At 41.3% G+C, this 14,227-nt stretch overlaps 1 protein-coding gene and 1 pseudogene across 7 annotated transcripts in view; one reads left to right on the forward strand and one right to left on the reverse strand.

The window, feature by feature from the left end:
* Positions 1-14,227, forward strand: part of LOC113219520 (DNA repair-scaffolding protein) — a 457,358-nt gene that overhangs the window by 228,440 nt on the left and 214,691 nt on the right. The window lies entirely within an intron of this gene.
* Positions 4,603-5,692, reverse strand: LOC111525263 (annotated as a pseudogene).

Consider the following 14,227-nt stretch of genomic DNA (forward strand, 5'->3'; position numbering starts at 1 on the left):
CCTTCCTTCCTTCCTTCCTTCCTTCCTTCCTTCCTTCCTTCCTTCCTTCCTTCCTTCCTTCTTTCCTTCCTTCCTCTAATTTAGGCAGTGTTCTGTCTTAGAATTCTGGGATCCTATAACCTATGGAATGAATTGCAAGGCTAATATCACCAATACACCCTATCTAAAACTGGGGAAATGGAGGAAGAAAATGAGTTAACATGCGTAAACATATACTTGCCACACCGAGAAAGGAAGAAGTATGCATAATTATTAGACTTCTCATTTCTACAAGTGGTTACTACCCATTTCATGGTCTGCATGCCCTAAAACATCCAAATGTATCACCTAGTGGGTTGAAGGACATATGCAGTGTTACTGGCAGACAGTGAAGACAAAACCAAACCTGAGTAGGTATATATTCTAGTGAGGATAAAATGGTATCCTGTCGTGATTGAGTGTAATTAACCAGATATTATGTATCAGGCGGTCCTTCAGACCGATTGTTTTTCCTGGCAAGTTGACACTCCACTGTGTTGGGAAATAGCTGAGCTCTGTGCAGGGAGGCTGTCCATGTTGTACTTTTACCACTGTGGTCACTTTGCTGATGAGCCCACTGAACAACCTCTGGGCTACTGTGGAGAGAGTGAGCCAAGCATTCATAGTGTGATTTTTCCTGTCCACCTGGTTTCTGAGAGCCTCCTCTCCAGTAAGCATTCAGGTGGACACCGTATTCTGTCTTACTCCTGGTTCAGGAAATCCACCCATATGCCTCTTCCCAGCCACCTGCTGCCAGCTCCTCAGTCTTCTTGCTCCTTCGTCTGTGCTGATCAATGTAAGTTCTGATTCTTTGTGAGTAGAGACTTGCACTGCAAGCTGTCTTTAGCTTGGGTCAGATGGTCCATGGTATGTGCCCCTAAAGCATGTTCCCAATGGTTTAGCTTAGTAGTTGCTGCTGCCTATGAATCAGTGTGATCATGCCATCTCTTCTGGGCAGACTGGACCCAAGACATGCCATGGGAAGCTCTGCTTCTCTGTCAGGGCCTTCTGTGAAGGAAGCTGCAAAGCTGTAACAGCCGACTTCAGCTGCTCATATTGTGTTGCTCCATCTGGATACCAGCTCCTCGGACAGCTGGTCATGCAGACTTTCCCATGAGCCCTGGTGGGGGCTGAGGGAAGGATGGCAGGATACAAGAGTAGGCACATCAGTAATATAAGCTTCCTGTTGACAGAACTTAGGTTCAGATGCTATTCACACCTAAATATGCTATATATATGACTTTTACCTGAGGACACAGTATCCTTGACATATCCTTCTCTGTAGCCTCAACACCCAGTTCATGTGGGTTCCATAGCCATGGTTGCACAGTGAACTAATGTAAAATGTCCCCTGTTCATTCTCCACTAAGAGCCAGTATTAAGTCAATCTGTGTGTATCAAAAGGAAAATAGTTACTTGCAATACAGAGTGTTGCGTGACCCCAAAACCTTGGGACTTTCCACTATTCTGTTTTGACTTCGAGTATTCCAGTTCATTGGCCACAGGGGCAAGGGCAAAGTTCCTTGCCTTCTTCCATCCTAACCCATATGGAGGACTTTTTCTTGTCCCACTCAATACTGGAAGCTTTATGGGTTACTCAGTAAGTGAATCAAGGTAGTACTCAAAAGGCTACCCTGGGAGCCAGCTGGATTTTTGGAGTATGTGTTCTCTGCCCTCCTGCAAATACTTGCCTTACCAGGCTATCCTCAGGTATTGTTACTTCTCACTAACAAATCCTATCAGCGTAATGCTATCATGTCTTGTGGGCTGGTAAAACAATTGAGGTTCCTATAGACTGAGTTATGGCACAGAACCAGAATTGACATAGTGCTAAGGCAAGATGGTAAAAGCAAGTAGTTTTCTGTTTTCCTGCTATTGGGATAGGAAAATACGCACACGCAAACACACACCACTTTTGTCATATCAGTAGCTGCACACCAGATAAGGGAATGCATTGATTTGATCTACCGGGTTTGATCAACTGGAGTTTCTCCTTGATAGAGTTTGTTATAATCAACTGTCATTCTCAAAAGACCTGTGTGTCTTCTGCACAGGCCTGCACACAAAAAAAGAGATGTGGTAGGAATCACCACCCTGAACCTTTCAAGTCTCTGACAGTGGCATTAATTTTTGCGATTCCTCTAAAAGATGCCATATTGCTTTTGGTTGCTGTTGTGGCAGGGAAGAGAAGTTCAGAAGCTTTTCTTGAGCCCGTCGAATTCTAACAATGCTCACTGCATAGGTCAAGACACAACTGTGGGAATTCTCCCTGTGTGTGAGTGTAGAGTGTAGATCCCATCTGTAAACCCAGATTCTGGTCAGGTAATAATACCACAGCCTTCATTTGTGTCTGACTCCCACGCAGCTTCCACCCCACCATCAGGACACAGAGGTGTTGAGTCCTCGGGGACAGTGTCCAATAAGTGCTGAGAAGTCCAGTTATTTCTTTTTCTCTTCAAAAGCAGCTGCATATCCTTTGGGAATGGGTAGAAGAAAGACTTGTTACATGATCACCATATTATGGAAGTGTTCTTCCTTAAAGGACCAACTACTCCTGCAGTGAGAGGCTGTCAGACGCGAGAAGAGCGGCTATTGAGGATGTCGATCAAACCAGCGACTGTTGAGGATGTCCCTCCAGGCCTCTGTCACCTGCCTACAGATCAGATCAGAGTGTCTGAGGCTTTCTCACTATTCTGGCTCTACAAACCCTCTCATTAATTGTACACTCCCAAATACCTGGCTAGCTTACACACACTTTGGCCCTTCGGCTTGTTATGTTAGCCAGACCCTCTTGGCTCTGGACACTTAGCTCTGCTGCCTCAGCCATTCCTGTTCTTGTAGAAATCCAGAAGCCCTTGAGGCACCATCTGCAATGCAGGCCGAAATTCCTGTCTGTGGCCTCCTGAGAGTGTAGGTACAAGGTGGGTAAGCAGGAGACATGGTAGATCCCCCTAAGTCTGTATTTCTACATCTGTGTTTTATCAAGACATTCCTGGCATCTAGTTATTCTGGTTTCTATTCCAGGGGGCTGTTATACTATGCAGGAGGTAGAAGTTTTAAGGTACTTGGTTTTAGGGCCCAGGAGAGTACCACTTATAGACTGGCATTTTGGCAACTATGATGAACTCCCAGTTTTATACCTTGGATATCTTTCTCAGGTAACACATTACAACATCTAACAGACAAAAAAGCAAGTCAAATAACTTTTCAGCCTACTTTCACGTTTATTTTCTTACTTCCTCTTTAGATAACTGTATGGTATTCATAAAACTAGATTCTTACAGATGAGGAAAGAAATTCAGAAAAGGTAATTAACTTTTCTGGGGCAGAACTAGGTCTACAACATACATCTCTTGACTTCTTGTTCTCTTTTGTTACAACACAAATACTGTAGTGGCATGTGGATGTGTGCATGCATATAATATGGTGCACTCACACATACGTGACACACACACCACACATCACATACCACTTATGCACATACCACACACACACGACACACACTTAACACACATCTATACACCACACACACTGCCTATCCAGAAACTACAGTTTGTGTCATGTCAAATGTTGATGCTTCTAAAAACAGCATATATTATTAAGAACCTCAAATACAGCAATTTCTTTTGTTTGGATGAAGGTAAAATCTGCATTTCGATTTCAGCTATAATCATTACTTGCAATGTGGGGGTTTTTTCTAAAAATTCTCACCTCAGAAGTTGCCCAAAACCCAACTGATAAAGGAATCTTCAGTCTCATTATTAATCAAAGAAATTTAAAGTATCTTGGCAAAATGTCTATGTCAACTCTATGTGTAATTATGTGTGCACATACAAATGCTGACAGAGTTACAGTGGGTATGCAGAAATGTGTAATTGTCTTACTGAGTACAGTTCTTTTGGAAATCAGCATAGCAATATGTAGCAAATGATGAAAGAAATTGTGTACTTAATCTAGATGTCCATGCCTGCAAGTTTATTCCAAGGAAATTGTTTAGCATAAAAAAGTTATGTGCATAAAGCATTTTTTTTGCAATAGAACTCTTCTCTCCCTCCCAAAAATCATTTTAGTTTTAGAGTTTCATAAAGTGTGAAAGATCATAATATATTAAATAGAATGGGGAAATATTCAGTATAGTATTTGCAAAAAAAACAAAATGTTGTGTATAATGTAGTTGCACATATAGTTAACAGATATACTTGTTGAATTGTTGATAGAGTCTAGGAAGTTACAAATGAAAAATTGTATAAGAATTATGTGTATGTTTGGAAATTTTTGCAGTAATTATAGTCTTCAGTTTCTATGTCTATATATTTCTTTTTAGTGAAAATACATCCACTGCGTTTTTGGTTGTTTTTATTTTTATTTTTCTTTAAAGTCCATTGATTGTCACAAAAACCCAAGAAATGCAACTAAGGAGAAAACAAATGTTCAACCAAGACTTAAGAACCCAAGCTATGGAGAAGACGTCACACTGGACTACTGGTGTGCATAAGGGGGCAGGAGGGATGATCCCCATGGAGCATGGCCACTGGTCGTGGGAAACAGAGGAGAGAGGCCAGGCAGCTGGCTGGGCAGTTAGGTTCACCGCTGCATGATGGCAGCATTGAGCAGGTTGCCTTCCTTCAGGGTCCAGCTCTTGTCAACCAGCTCTTTGTTTGGGAAAGTAGTCATGAAGATAAAGCTGGTGGCAGCCATGGCTGGCCAGGCATCCACAATAAAGAGTTGGATGTTGCTGATCTGTGGCTGTAGTTAAATTTCTGCACCAGCCTCTTACCATCTGCAAGCCGAATTTGGATGTTTGTGGTAGTCTCTGATTTGACGATTAAGATGGAAGAGTTGGCTTTGTCTTCATTTTCTGCCGGTTGGACTGGAGAGATGGTACTCAACACCTGGGGGGCAGTGCTGCTTGGTTTCTGACCCTCACCAGTGAAGGCTCCTTTGGACTTCATAAAGTCCTCATCCCGATGGTCCTCCATATCCAAGTTCGCCTGTCCACTGTGAGCTAGCCTCCACAGCTCTGCTGGCACATCTCCTCTGTGGATAGACTCCAGAAACTGGGCATTGAATGGGTCTTGGTAGCTTCTGAGTTCGCCATTATCCAGGCTGAATCCACTCTTGCAGAGTTTCAGTACTACATGAACATCTTGGTGGGAATGCTGTCTCTTTTATCCTGTCACATAAGCAGACTCTTCCTCTGGTGCTGCCCCAAGGCCATAGCCACCTCCTGCAAATGGTCTTGGTGTACTGGTCTCTCGGAAACTCCCTCCACAGCTACAGCTCCATGCTCTTTGGCACCTTTAAAGAGATCATCCACCAGCTCACTGGGACTTTTCTTTCTGGGAGGGCTGACAATCTGCTGTCTACCTCTCTCTGAGGCCCCAGTATAAAACCTCTGGCCTTCCTCTCCTCTTCCTCACCCTCATCTTGGTCATGAATGAGGTCTCTGAAGGATGTCACTCTGTTATTACTGGGGGCTGTGCCTCTGGACACTGAACTGGGGGTTGCCTTTGAAATGGTTATGATGTCTTCGTCCCTTCTGTCCTCATAAAAGCTCGCTAGCACAATCTGCAAGTCCCAGGTTAGCCGACTCGAGGAAGAAGCAGGCCTGATCCTCCTCAGTGCCCGTCACCACCACGAACTCCCTCAGCTTCTCCTATTGCTCCACTGCCATCTTCGTCCCATGCGCCTCCCTGCGTCCACTACTTTCTTAGCGTTTCTAAAGCATCCTTGAATGGGACTTTCGTCTCTCTCCTGAGAGGGAGCTTAGTGACTGGGTTGTTGAGGATGGTTTAATAGAGGGGGATGTGCTACCTGAAACCCACACTCTTCTGTTGTTCATCTCACCCTGTCCACACACTGCTGCCTATGGTGATTGGTCTGCTGAGGATTATTGTTAATCACTTTTTACTTGTTTTTCTCCTCCCCCAAACCCAAAGTGTTTTTGGAGATAAAAAATAAATATGAAGATAAACAGTAAATATGGCTTATAAAGCCAGCTCTGTTCCCTCTCTCTCTCTCTCTGTTTTGGGGGGAAGACATTGTGCATTTTTAAAGCATAACATGAAGGAGGTTTTAGTATAATATGATTTAGTGCAGGCCCCAGCTGCTATCTCTCCCAGTGGTTTTGCTGGAGGCTGGAGCTTCCCGACAGCCCTGACCACGGAGAGGTGGAATGTGGCGCTGACGTCACGGCCGCTCCTGGGAATGTTTTGCATTCTTCTTCCTGGCAGTGGTCAGGTGGCTTCCAGCAAGAATGAAGGACAACAGCTTCCAAAGAAGAAAAAAAGAGAGGAGGAAAAGGATAGTTTATAATCAAAGTATTGTGGAGGAGGCACTTTTATTCTAAGCCAAAATTGAAATTAGAACCAGATGTCTTGCATTCCGATGCTGCACGAATGTTAAATAAATTTATTAATGACTGTAATAACTAAGCTATTTGGCTTTTTACTGAACTTAAGTCTTGAAACTCCGTAAGAATTATGGAAAAACGACTTCTTGTAGTTGACATTTAACTATGAACGCAGCTTTCTGAGTGTTAAAGCAAGGACCCTGATGAAATAACCCTCTAGTTAATCTACAGGCTTTTTTAAGATCTGTTAATATTCTGAAAGATCACTTCTGAAACATAAAATCTCTGGAATCTATTAACATAGCTTGTTCTGTTCAAACAAATTTAAGCCAATCATTGAGAGAGTTAAACTCTAATTTTAGCGTCTGCTGCAGAATGTCTTTTCTCAAAATATTTACACTTCCAATGTTATTTCTCTACAGTACTGCTCAAACCATATATTCAAAACAAAACAGATTCTTAACAAACAGGTTTTGCCCAAGTCTAACAACTCTGCAACAATATATGCAATAGAAAAATGGACAGTAATTGAGTTAAATTTAAAGTTTGTCTTTTTCTTGTCTTCCAGCCACTAAAATACCTCTGGTTCAAAATCAGTATACTGGTTTAACTAATTACAATCTATATGTCTGTATTTTAAAATAAAATATTATACTTTAAAAAAAAAAAACAACTTGATGTCTTTCAGTAGATTTGCACTCATTCTGATGTAACAGCAATTACATTAACAACAGTTCTCCAGTTTAGGTGAAATCTGTTTGAATACTTCCTGTTATACATTGAAATGGAAAGTTGGCTTCCTCTTGTAGGTCATGTTGCTGGTGAGGAATTTCCAGAAATGTGGAGAAGTGCTGACTCATAGTATACAGTGGACTGATCCAGCAACAGTAGGACTTGAGGGGGTTTTTTGAGCTATTGGCTGAGGCAAGCAAAATATGTGGCTGTAATGTTTCATTTTATTTTTAGATATAAGGGTGAGGGTGGAGGAGAGACTGTTGCTTGGCATGGGATCTATGTTAATAACTTTAAAATGGCTACAAGTTCTAGGGTTAGATGTGTGTCTAAATGTGTGTTTTCCTACCGTCTATTATTAGAATTTGAAAAACAGGTTGTTTTTGCTATAGTCACCCTACTGTTGTTCTCTCTGCCTCTTGCCCACAGGTGAACCATATGCCTTCTTGGGCTGTGGTTGGTGACTCACCATGGGCTCTATAATGTGAAAGTAACATAGTGCTTGCATTCAGGAGAGTGCTGCAGAAAAAGGTCCATGGCATTGCACCTTTTGTGTCTGTGATTAAAAGTCCCTGAATCTGATAATAACAATTTAAGTATTAGCTGACAGGAGTGCAGAGGGAAACTAGGATTTGTTGCCTTTAATATGCCTGCTTTTGTCCTGTATGTTTTACGTTCATTAAATTGTCTGACTCTGAAGTTACTGATTGAGTTTTTTTTCATTCATTTGGTATAGAAATGACTGCTAGATTGGATTTGGAACAGGGATTTCTAAAACAAAAACTCACCACCTAAACTCATCCCCGGGCTCATAAAGTTAATATATCCCAAATGCACTTATCTATCAATTCTACAAGCATGCACTCACTGCTCTGTGTTGGCGCTGACGACATGGAGAAGAGGAAGGTGTGCTCCTTGTTACCTGTTTGAGGGGAGGGAGGCGCTGGGAGGCCACTGCAGAGGATGTGCCTGCAGAAATATGTATAGTGTTGCTTTTCAGTTACTGTGGTAGAAATCTAAGGAAACAGTGAGGCATAGAAGAGGGGTATACTCAAATCTGTGCTAAAATCTGTGGAAGTAGTTTTTTGGATGTGATTCTGAGGCTGTCACAGTTACTGATTGAAAGTAATTTGAATAGGCAATGTTAGGAGAGACATAAAAAATAGAAACCAGAATATGATGAGGGAGATAAGGGAAATATAAGTATGTAGGTGACTGATATTCAGACATCAGAAAAGTAAAAACAAATAAACAATATACTACAGATTATATTTTATATGCTTTGAGGCCAACACCCAAAACAGCACACATGGTTTCACAAGCACCTCTGACTGCTTTCAAAGGCTGTAAAAGGCTATGCTTTTCAAAGACATTCTACCCTTATGTTTCTGGGTTTATATTTTTCATCATTCCTGAAGAATTTGATTGGCTATTTGTTAATCATGAGGATTCACAAAACCATAGAAATTAGTTTAAACACGATTTCCTGTTTTCTTTAAAGTTCAACAAGAGGAAGACCATATGTCCTCCTTTTGAACAGAAGTCCCAGTGCAGGGTAGGGGATGGAAATAGAGGGCTAGGCCACACTGTGCTGTGGAGGCTTAACCTGCACATCTGATCCCTACTAGCCTTCAACTGATTCTAGTGTGTTTTCTGACAATAGCCCATTACTTAAATTTTCTATCTGCCAATTTCTTCAGCTAAAAGATCTTCTGCTAAAGAAACCAGTGACCTATTTTGGTGCTTATGAGGAATTACTAACAGAATTAAGCTCATAGTTCAAAATATGAAGGATTGTTCTCTGCTTTTTTAAGTGTATGTTCTCCGAACACTTAGCAGAAAAGAACCTTGTCAACATCTACCTAATATTCTGTCTGAGAATCAACTGAATACTGTTATGTTGTTGTCCTTAGCTTTGATGTCCTCTGGTATAGAAAAGACTAAAAATGATGAAGGCGGGGTATAATTAGGGCCTGCCACTGTTCCCAGGGATCCTTGGGAAGTGTCCCAATCCCCTTGGGAGGCTAATCTACAAATCTTAGGACTGGAATAGTGACATATATGGCTCTATAATAGCACTTACAGGACTTTATTATATTTTGTCTCATTCCCAATACTGTATGAAATTCTAGGTCTAAATTGTCTGAACTGTTTTCTATGCAGATCTCATAAGCGTAATACATTTGTTGACTGAATAAATGAAATTGCTCTTCTTTGAGGCAGAAATACATTTCCTCTGTAAGCTTTTTTGTGTATACACATACAGTCCATGAAACACCTTCTTTTTCTTTTTAAGATGGAGTCTCGCTCTGTCGCACAGGCTCGAGTGCAGTGGTGCGATCTCCACTCACTGCAACCTCCACTCCCGGGTTCAAGAGATTCTCCTGCCTCAGACTCCTGAGTAGCTGGGACTACAGGCGCGCACCACCATATCAGCTAATTTTGTGTATTTTTAGTAGAGACAGGGTTTCACCATATTAGCCAGGATGGTCTTGATCTCCTGACCTCGTGATTTGCCCACATCGGCCTCCCAGAGTGCTGGGATTACAGGCGTGAGCCACTGTGCCCAGCCAATGTCTGTTTTTTAAGAGACAAAGTCTTCCTTTGTTTCCCAGGCTGGTCTTGAACTTCTGGGCTCAAGTAGTTAGTTCTTTGGCTCGGCCTCCCAAAGTGCTGGGATTGCAGGCATGAACCATCATACCCAGCCTCATGAAATGCTTTTTAGAAAAATTGTGGTAAAATATGCATAACATAAAAATTACCATTTTAACCACTCTTAGATGTATTTTCAGTGGTATTAACTACAATCATAATGTGGCGCAACCAACACCGCTTTTCATTTCCAGAACTTTTTCATCATCCCCAACATGAACTCTGGTACCCATTAAACACTAACTCCTTCTTCTCTCCACAAGTCCCTAGTAACCTCTATTCTGCTTTCTACCTGTATGAAGTTGCCTGTTCTAGGTAACTCTTAAGTGGAATCATACAATATTTGTTATTTTGTGTCTGGCTTATTTTAGTTAGCATAATGTTCTCAAAGTTCATCCACATTGTGTCAGAATTTCCTTCCTTTTTTAAGGCTGAATAATATTTCATTGTATGTATATGCCATATTTTTTTTATCCATTCATCTGTTCATCCTGTGAAATATTTGTTTTCACCTCTTGACTACTGTGTGAATAATGCTTCTGTGAACATAAATATACAAGTATCTGTTTAGTTTCTGCTCTCAATTTTTTTTCAGCTATAGATCTAGGAGTGGAATTGATGGATTTTATGGTTTGACTTCTTAAGGAACTGCCATATTGTTTTCCACAGAGGTTGCATCATTTTATATTCCTACCATCAATGCATGGGAGTTTCGGTTTCTCCACGTTCTCACCAACACTTGTTATTTTCTTTTTTTGATAATTGCCATTCTAATGGGTGTGAAGTGGTATTTAATTGTGGTTTCGATTTGCATTTCCCTGATGACTTGTCACCCAGGCTGGAGTGCAGTGGCACAATCTTGGCTTACTACAACTTCTGCCTCCCAGGTTCAAGCAATTCTCCTGCCTCAGCCTCCCAAGTAGATGGGATTACAGGCACCTGCCACCATGCCCAGCTAATTTTTTGTGTTTTTAATAGAGACAGAATTTCACCAAGTTGGCCACGCTAGTCTTGAACTTCTGACCTCAAGTGATCAACTTGTCTAGGCCTCCCAAAGTGCTGGGATGACAGGTGTGAGCCACTGTGCCTGGCAGATACACCTTTAAATTATGAAATACCCCCACTTAAAAAAATAATTATTACTATTACTTGCAAAATAGAAGTCTGCGGCCGAGTGCTGTGGCCGACGCCTGTAATCCCAGCACTTTGGGAGGCCGAGACGGGCAGATCACAAGGTCAGGAGATTGAGACCATCCTGGCTAACACAGTGAAACCCCGTCTCTACTAAAAAATACAAAAAGCTAGCCATGCGAGGTGTCGGACGCCTGTGGTCCCAGCTACTCGGGAGGCTGAGGCAGGAGAGTGGCATAAACCCGGGAGGCGGAGCTTGCAGTGAGCCGAGATCTGGCCACTGCACTCCAGCCTGGGCGACAGAGTGAGACTCCGTCTCAAACAAAAAAAAAAAATAGAAGTCTGCTACTAAGATACAGAGAGCTCCTCATCAATCCTTTATACTCCAATACCAGCCCTCCCCGTGCCCACAGACACTGGTTGCTTGATATGAGGTGCATATCCATGACCACAGATGTCCCTGAGGCTGCTTATCCCTGAGGGCTCAGAAAAGAGTGGGCTCCTCCCTCATTAGCTGGTCTGTCTACACAATATTCTGTTGATGTATTTGTATCAAATTCATTAAGTATCCAAAATGATTATGTTCACCTATCCTGATTGTAGTTTTCTCAGAAAACATACTTTTAACCTAAAGCTATCAATAATATGTAGGCATTAAATAATTTGAAAAGAAGTTTATGAAATTATTCATAGTGAGAACATCTTGTAATCATGAAATCAATGAAAAATTTGCTAATTTTCATGGTTTCATTATTCGTATTTAACTGTTTAATCCATCTGAAATTTATTTTGATGTATCATTTGAGGGTAGAGATTAATTCTAATTGTTTTTCAAACAATTTTATCAGCACTACTTTCTGAATAATTTTCCCTCACTGATTTTAAATGCTTCTCCTATCGTATATTATATTCCTATACATCGTAAGAGTTCTTGACTATATTCTATTTCATTGTGTTATAGCTTTTCTTTCTCATTCTAATCTCTTTCACTAAATTAATATACACTCTGTAGTTGGAGTTTTTACTTTAAATTCTAAGGTTGTTAATACTTTTAAAAAAATATTTTAAAGTAATTGTAGGCTATTCAGTGAGCATTCACAGATATTCTCCACGTGAAAAAGTGCATTGGTGGCAATTCATAGATACATTGGTCTGACACAGCAGCCAGGCACTTTGTTAGTTCCAGTTTCACCTCATGCTAGACATGCAGGCATCCTAAAAGTTCAGGTGTATTCTTGTGATGTGCTTATTGTGATATTCAGGAACTTATTAATAGGAATTAAATTATAGAAACTGCTGCTCCATTTAATTGGCTCCAACATTCTTGCAATGGTAACTATTTTGCCTTGGGCTTCACCTAATTATCTCAGTTAGGAGAGTAGAAATGTTTATAGCATTTCCCTTTTGAAATATTTGAAACAATTATTTTTATTTGATTTATAATGCTTTTCTCTTTATTTGACCAATAAATGTTATGGTGGTCCCATTATGTGTCTAGACGCTGTGCTGAAGGCATTGGGAAATAGGAGCACACTCACACCAGAGCATCACATCTGGTGACAGCCACTCGCTAGAACTGGGGTGATAGGGCATGTTGTTATATCACTGAAGTCTTATGCTACTTTTTTTTTTTTTTTGAGATGGGGTCTCGCTCTGTTGCCCAGACTGGAATGCAGTGGCACGATCTCGGCTCACTGCAAGCTCCGCCTCCCGAGTTCACGCCAGTCTCCTGCCTCAGCCTCCCAAGTAGCTGGAACTACAGGCGCCTGCCACCACACCCGGCTAATTTTTGTATTTTTAGTAAACACAGGGTTTCACCGTGTTAGCCAGGATGGTCTCAGTCTCCTGACCTCGTGATCCACCCACCTCGGCCTCCCAAAGTGCTGGGATTACAGGCGTGAGCCATTGTGCCCAGCCTCAAGTCTTATGCTACTTTTAATGTCTTATGTTAGCAAAATGAAGAAATGTGAATAATTGGTGAAACCTTTGAAAGCCAAGCTCTAAGATTCCTGTAAAGAACTATAGGTTGGAAATAATTTAATAATGCCAAGTACATAAGATCAAGAAAATGATAGAGTGGACAGTTCTCTGACCTGGCTATGTGTGTTGTTGTTGTTGTTGTTTTGTTGTTTTGGAGACAGAGTTTCGCTCTTGTTGCCCAGGCTGCAATGCAGTGGCTCGATCTCAGCTCACTATAACCTCTGCCTCCTGGGTTCAAGCAATTCTCCTGCATCAGCCTCCTGAGTAGCTGGGATTACAGGCACGTGCCATCATGCCTGGCTAATTTTTGTCTTTTTAGTAGAGGCAGGGTTTCATCGATGTTAGCCAGGCTGGTCTCAAACCCTTGACCTCAAGTGACACACCTACCTGGGTCTCCCAAAATGCAGGGATTACAGAAGTGAGCCACTGTGCCTGGCCACTTTGTGTTCTTTTAAACCCCATAACAAAGTTTTTAAAAAGATGCTTTGCTCATGCCTGTAATCCTAGCACTTTTGGGAGTCCAAAGTGTGGAGGGAAGATCACTTGAGACCAGGAGTTCAGAACTAGTTTGGGCAATATGGCGAGACCCTGTCTGTAGTAAAAAATTTATAATTGGCCAGGCATGGTGGCATAGGCCTGTAGTCCCTACTACTTAGGAGGCTGAGGTGGCAGGATTGTTTTAGTCCAGGAGGTCAAGGCTGCACTGAGCTGTGATGGCACCACTGCACTCTAGCCTAAGTAACAGAGCAAGACCCTGCCTCAAAAAAACAAACAAAAAAGATACTTTGATTATATGTGATAGCAAGTTTGCAAAATAAAAAAAGATTAATTTATAAATACATATGCTTGATTGGAGACATCTTTAAAAATTTTTAAACAAGGTATATGATCAAAGACAACTGAATTAGTCAATGAGCAGAGTGTGACAGATTTTAAAATTCTACCTCTCGTCATTATATTAAGCCCTTATACCAATTGGTATAGCACAAATTCATCCCGAATCCTATGGGAGGAAAAGGGGTTAGCTACCAAGAATCTTATAGCGTGAACTATAGATAATATAGTTATATTTGACTATGGAGTATCTATTATTTGATTCCCACTTAGTTATCTTTAGTTTTTCTGAAAAATTATAAACAGGAATTTTAGTGACACACCTCTTGTAACACGGAGAGGCAAATATTTTATAAGCTCTGTACACATTCCTGTATTGATCAGCCGGCTCGTTAAATGATCCCCCAGCTTGTTAATGATCAGTTGAACATGTGTAAGCCCCATGGATGGCAGAGACCTGTTCCATTCAACTTTTTTCTTCCTTTTGAAACTGGTATATGTTGAGTGTCTGGTATGAACTGAACAAAA

Source organism: Piliocolobus tephrosceles, chromosome 7 (assembly GCF_002776525.5).
Source record: "Piliocolobus tephrosceles isolate RC106 chromosome 7, ASM277652v3, whole genome shotgun sequence".
Classification (NCBI taxonomy): Eukaryota; Metazoa; Chordata; class Mammalia; order Primates; family Cercopithecidae; genus Piliocolobus; species Piliocolobus tephrosceles.